The following is a 6,546-nucleotide window of genomic DNA, read 5'->3' as shown; positions in this document are numbered from 1 at the left end:
TCGACGACGTCGCATGGCCTTTCATCTTCCAAATTTATGCCTATAAATATCAGCCAAGTGAAATATGTTAGACCATCATAAAAAAATTATAATGGCAGATGTTAATGTTAATGAAAAGATTCCATCTGAGGAGCAGCAATACGAAATCCAGAAGGAGCAATACAGAAAGAGAGTGATTGAAAGAGGGATGAGAATGTGGAACTTCTTAGATGCTCTCCATCGTCATCTATCTTTCAACCGTCCTCCATGTTCTCCTGAAATGTTTCACCGTTATGGAGTAGGAATGCGTAAGTGCAAGAGGATGCTTGGAACAAATAGGAATCGAGATGTGCTGAAGTCATTTGGAGTTCTGCTTCTCATGCTTTTTAGAGAGCAAGATGAGATGCAAAACATATGTTTTGAAGACAACTACTGCAATGTTCAGGGCTCCCTAAGTATGTCGATGATCAATTGGAGTCATGAAATGCGTAGTAGGATAGCACTTGCCCGTGTAGCATATAATGCACATAAATAAATAAAACGAGTTGATCCTTTTATCTGTTCTTGTGTGTGTGTGTGAACAAGCATATAAACGAATATTCCCCCTAAACATGTGAATATTTAATCAATATCAATTAAACCAAGAATATTTCAAAAATAAGAAAACTTAGCATCGGGTAATGGCTTGATGAAAATATCAGCTACTTGCAGATCAGATGAGATATGTTCCAGACGCACATCTTTCTTTTGAACATGATCTTGGATGAAATGGTGATGAATGTCAATATGATTTGTTATGAAATGTAAAACAGGGTTGCATGTGATAGCAATTGCACTTGTGTTGTCATAGTAGATAGGTTCTTCAGATGAATCAACGTCATAATCTTGGAGTTGCTGTTGAATCCAGAGCAATTGTGCACAACAAATTCCTACGGCTAAGTATTCTGATTCATCAGTGGATTTAGCAATAGATATTTATTTCTTACTAAACCAAGAGATTAGCCTGTCTCCAAGAAATTGACAAGTCCCACTTGTGCTTTTACGATCGATTCTGCAACTTGCATAATCTGCATCTGAATATCCAATAAAATTGAAGCTTGAGTCCTTTGGATACCATAAACCAACATTCTGAGTTCCCTTTAAGTACTTTAAGATCCTCTCGGCAGCAATGAAGTGAGATTGTTTTGGAGCAGATTAAAATCTTTCACACAGATCGATTGAGAACGTAATATCTGGTCTGCTTGCTGTCAAATAAAGTAAAGATCCAATAAGCCCTCTAAACAGAGTTTGATCTACTGAAATTTCAGCTTCATCTTTATCTAGTTTGATTGAAGCACTCATTGGAGTACTAGTAGTAGAACAATTCTCCATTTCAAATTTCTTTAGAAGTTCTTTTGTGTATTTGACTTGATTTATGAATATCTCTTTATCCATATGTCTGATTTGTAAACCCAGAAAGAATGTTAATTCTCCCATCATACTCATCTCGAATTTTTCCTGCATCATATTAGAATTTTTTTTTTTCATAATTTGGGGTTAGTTGACCCAAATATAATATCATCAACGTATATTTGAACTAATAAGGTATGATCGCCTTTGACAAATTTAAATAAAGTTTTTTCCACAGAACCAATAGTGAAACCATGATCATTTAGAAAAAGTGAGAGAGTATCATACCAAGCTTGTGGAGCTTGTTTTAACCCATATAGTGCTTTATCCAGTTTGAACACATGATCTGGATAATCTTGAAATTGAAATTCAGGAGGTTGTTCAACAAACACTTATTCTTGAAGAAGACCATTGAGAAATGCGCTTTTGACATCCATCTATTACCAAGTTTGGCGGATGAGTTTTGGACCATCTGTAACTTGGGCCAAGATGATCTGTATTTACTTGTTGATCTTTATCATCTAGATTTTCAACGGGATCTGTATTTATTGGAACCTCATTATCAATTGGTGGTTCTTCTGGTCTCTATTCTTCAACTTGTTCTGAATCATATAGATTTTCTCGATTTCGTCTGATCTGGATCTCTTCTTCATCATCTTTGTCAAGCTTTGAATCTTCTATTCTGTTACTAAGATCATTTAATCTTGGATATTCATTAGCAATAGATGTTTCAAAAAAAACAACATGAACTGATTCTTCAACTGTTAGAGTTTTAGTATTAAATACTCTGTAAGCTTTATTAACAGATGAGTATTGATGAAACTTAAAATTTGTAATTATTTATATGTTAAAAAGTGTGTTTTAAAATTGAAGTTTAATTAAAATTATGAAGTTGTATTATTTTAGTGTTATGTGTTTATATTTAAATGTTTTACTAAAATGTTGTATTTTACGGTTTGTGCAGGTTTGGTAAAAATAAAATTACTCAAGCTATAGAGGTCATAATGGAGTAATCTCAAAACTTGTAGAATCACAAAAGAGGCATCTTCAACTTTGTAGAAGACAAGAAATTCCAAAAACTTCATTAAGATGATCAAAATAATCAAACATCAAAATGGAGACAGATTTACTTTTACTATGACCAGCTTGGAGTAAAAATATCATAAGTATTTCATATTTTATCCACAAGGGATGAATGAGTTGTCAAAACACATCTACAGACAAAGGGCTACGTGTTATATGTTTTGTGCAGAAGCAAAATCGGAAGTCTAAGGCATCAAACATGCCAATTAAAGTTGGGTCAATGTATTGACATTCAAGGAGACAAGCACCCACCAACTTTACTATTCCATATTTAATGAGTCTTGGACTCTTGCTCTCATTTGGCCTATAAATAGATGTGTTGTATAAGCTTTGTAGTATGCAAGAGTGTAGAGAATTCCTCATTTGTAAAATAAATATTGTGTGTGTGAGAATAAAAGTTTGAGTGTGCAAGTTTCTCAAGTTCAAGTATGAAATTTCTTTTATCTTTATTCTTGAGTTTCATGTTCATGGAAAGCTAAATCTTTTTATATCAAGGTGAAAAGGTTTCATTGTTTGTCAAGTAAGATTGTTTATATTTTGTATATTCTTCTCTTTTTCTATTTCTATTTTTTTTTCTAATTGATCCTTATTTGTAGGTATAATTTTGGAAGATTTGTTGTTATCTATTTACATCAAATGCTTGGTACCTTGAATGTGGTTACCTTGATTTGTTGTCAAATATGATACAATAAATACTACAATAATTATATACTATAAATATAAGTATCTATTTATAAAAAAGTCATATATATTATTTAGACGATAGCGTGACACTGTCGGTTGTTCTAAATAATATATTGTGATTTGAACTAACATTTACTTTCTCGCATCTAACTTTTACTTTATCGCAACTAACATTTACTTTTCCGCAACTAACATTTACTTTCTCGCATATAACATTTATTTTTCCGCAACTAACATTTACTTTATCGCATCTAACATAAAGTCATATATTTTATTTAGACGATAGCGTGGCTCTGCCGGTGGTTCTAAATGAAATATTGTGATTTGATCTAACATTTACTTTTATGTCAATTTATATTTATGCATTTATATATATATTATGGGTACCATGTATTAAATATCGGCTGATATTAATATAGTGGGAACTATATTATATGATATACTTGTTTAAATATTTAATTGTTCTTTTTATGTTTATATTTATTCATCTATATATATATTATGGGTATCATGTATTAAATATCGGTTAATCTGATATTAATATAGTGGGAACTATATTATATGATATACTTGTTTAAATATTTCATTGTTCTTTTATGTTTATTCTTATTTTAGTTTCTTTTATTTATTTTTATTAAGCAATCTTAAATAAACCAACAATGAACCTTTGAAACCTTGACAATTTTATAATTTGTGTATTTAAAGTTTTATAATAATATTTTCATCTATAATATATCATTGCTAAAATTAAACTTACAACATCCTCTCCGTGGATCGATCTCGTACTCACGAGTATATTACTTGCAGACAACCTACACTTGGGTGAATTACAATTTAAGTTGTAGCAAGTTTTTGGCGCCGTTGCCGGGGAGGTATAAATTAAGTTTAATTTTATTATTATGTAAATAGTATGTTGTTTTTAATTGTATGATTGTTTGGAGTCGTAAACAAAGTGGTAGACTTGTTCGAGTAACTGAAAATATTTTAAACATGGACGATAATTCTAATAATCAAAATAATAATAATAATAATAATAATCATCATCAAGAACATGAACAACCAAGAACACTTAGGCACCATATGAATTCAATAAGAACTAGTACACCATCTTGTTTAGTTTTTCCTCCTGATGCATCTAATTTCAATTTTAAGCCACAAGTCATTCAACTTTTACCAAATTTTCATGGCTTAGATTTTGAAAATCCATATTTGCATTTAAGAGAATTTGAGGAGGTTTGCAACACTTATAATGATCAAAATTGTAGCATGGATACTATTCGATTAAAGCTTTTCCCTTTTTCCTTAAAAGATAAAGCTAAAACATGGTTGCAAAATTTGAGATCAAGTTCAATAAGATCATGGGAAGAAATGCAACAACAATTTCTAAAAAAGTTTTTTCCTTCCCATAGAACAAACTCTTTTAAAAGACAAATTACAACTTTTTCTCAAAAACAAGGGGAAACATTTTATCAATGTTGGGATAGATATAAAGAGTTACTTAATACATGCCCACATCATGGTTTTGAAATATGGAGGATAGTTTCTCACTTTTATGAAGGTTTAATACCTAAAGATAGACAAATGATAGAATTCATGTGTAATGGAACTTTTGAAGATAAAAACCCAAATGAAGCTATAGAATATTTGGAGTCATTAGCAGAAAATGCTCAAAATTGGGATAATATAGGCTCAATTTAACCACCAAGTAAAACCAATAATTCAACAAATGGGGGTGGTATTTATCATCTTAAAGATGATGTAGATGTTCAAGCTAAACTTGCATCTTTAGCAAGAAAAATCGAGTCATTAGAAATGAAAAAGAGTGATCAATTAAAAAGTGTTCAAGAAATTGTTTGTCATATATGTGACACACATGATCATCTTACAAAAAATTGTCCTACTTTGCCTTCATTTAAAGAATGTCTCCATGAATAAGCCAATTATGTTAACAATTTTAAAAAACCAACATTAGATCCTTTTTCACAAACATATAATCCTGGTTGGAGAAATCATCCTAATTTTAGTTGGAGGAATGATAATAATGCACAACCTTCACAACAACCTTTTCACAATAACCAAAGTCATCAAGGTTATGCTCCTTATATCCCACCTCCAAGAAAACATTTTGAAGATGAAATTCATGCATACATTCAAAAGCAAGAGTCTATCAATATTCAAAACATTCAATCTAAGAATGATTTGAAAGAAACTCTTGCAAAATTTGCATCTGCACTTAATATTCATGAAAAAGGAAAATTTCCATCTCAACCACAACCTAATCCTAAAAATCAAAATCAAGAAAAACTTGATCAAGTAAAATCTGTTATTACTCTTAGAAGTGGTAAAATAGTTAATGATCCATATAGTGATGAAAACAAAGATCAGTCAAACTCAAAGAGTAAGGATGAAAATCTTGATACTTTCGAGAAAGATGATACTTTGAGTCCTAAGATTAAGAAAGTTGATGATAAATTATCTGAAATAATATGTGAGTCAAATAAACATGTTCCTTTCCCTCATGCATTAGTTAATAATAAAAAACAAAAAAATGATTCTGATATTTATGAAGTTTTTAAACAAGTAAAAATAAATATTCCATTATTAGATGCTATTAAACAAGTGCCTTCTTATGCAAAGTTTTTAAAAGATTTATGTACTGTGAAAAGACAATTGCATGTAAAGAAGAAAGCATTCTTAACGGAGCAAGTAAGCTCTATTATTCAAAATAATTCTACCTTGAAATATAAAGATCCCGGTTGTCCAACAATTTCATGTATTATTGGAAAAAATAAAATTAAAAAAGCTTTGTTAGATTTGGGAGCAAGTGTGAATTTAATTCCTTATTCAGTTTATGAAAAGCTTAAGTTGGGAGATTTAAAACCTACATCTGTTACTCTTTTACTAGCCGATAGGTCAATCAAAATACCTAGAGGTATTGTATAAGATGTATTAGTTCAAGTTGATAAATTCATATATCCCGTGGATTTTATTGTCTTGGATACACAACCAATAGAAGTACATAACGAAATTCCAGTAATATTGGGACGTCCATTTCTAGCAACTTCAAATGCTTTAATTAATTGTCGAAATGGAATAATGAAATTTTCTTTTGAAAATATGACTTTAGAACTTAATGTGTTCAATTTATGTAAACAACCAAGTATTAATGAAGATGAAGATGATAATGCAATAGAAACAAACGTGGAAGAAAATATACACCAAGAAAACTTAAATCAACAATCTGAAGTTTGTTTAGTGGAAATTTTTGATTCAAAAAATGTTTTTAAATCAAAGTTACTTGAAGAAATTAATGAACTTGAAGAAGTAAAAGAAAATGATCATCCAAAACTTGAATTAAAACCCTTACCAATAGAACTACAATATGCTTTCCTTGGTGAAAATCAAACATAT

At 30.3% G+C, this 6,546-nt stretch overlaps 1 non-coding gene across 1 annotated transcript; it reads right to left on the bottom strand.

Moving 5' to 3' along the window:
• Window positions 1-4,547: 4,547 nt before the first annotated feature.
• LOC140876866 (small nucleolar RNA R71) lies at window positions 4,548-4,658 on the bottom strand. Its single transcript, XR_012149097.1, has one exon. It is a non-coding gene; the product is annotated as a small nucleolar RNA R71 (small nucleolar RNA).
• Between the last annotated feature and the right edge of the window lie 1,888 nt (window positions 4,659-6,546).

This window comes from Henckelia pumila, chromosome 1 (genome assembly GCF_033568475.1).
Source record: "Henckelia pumila isolate YLH828 chromosome 1, ASM3356847v2, whole genome shotgun sequence".
Classification (NCBI taxonomy): domain Eukaryota; kingdom Viridiplantae; phylum Streptophyta; class Magnoliopsida; order Lamiales; family Gesneriaceae; genus Henckelia; species Henckelia pumila.
Note: the sequence above shows the minus strand (reverse complement) of the source record. Positions and strands in the feature narration are given on the sequence as shown.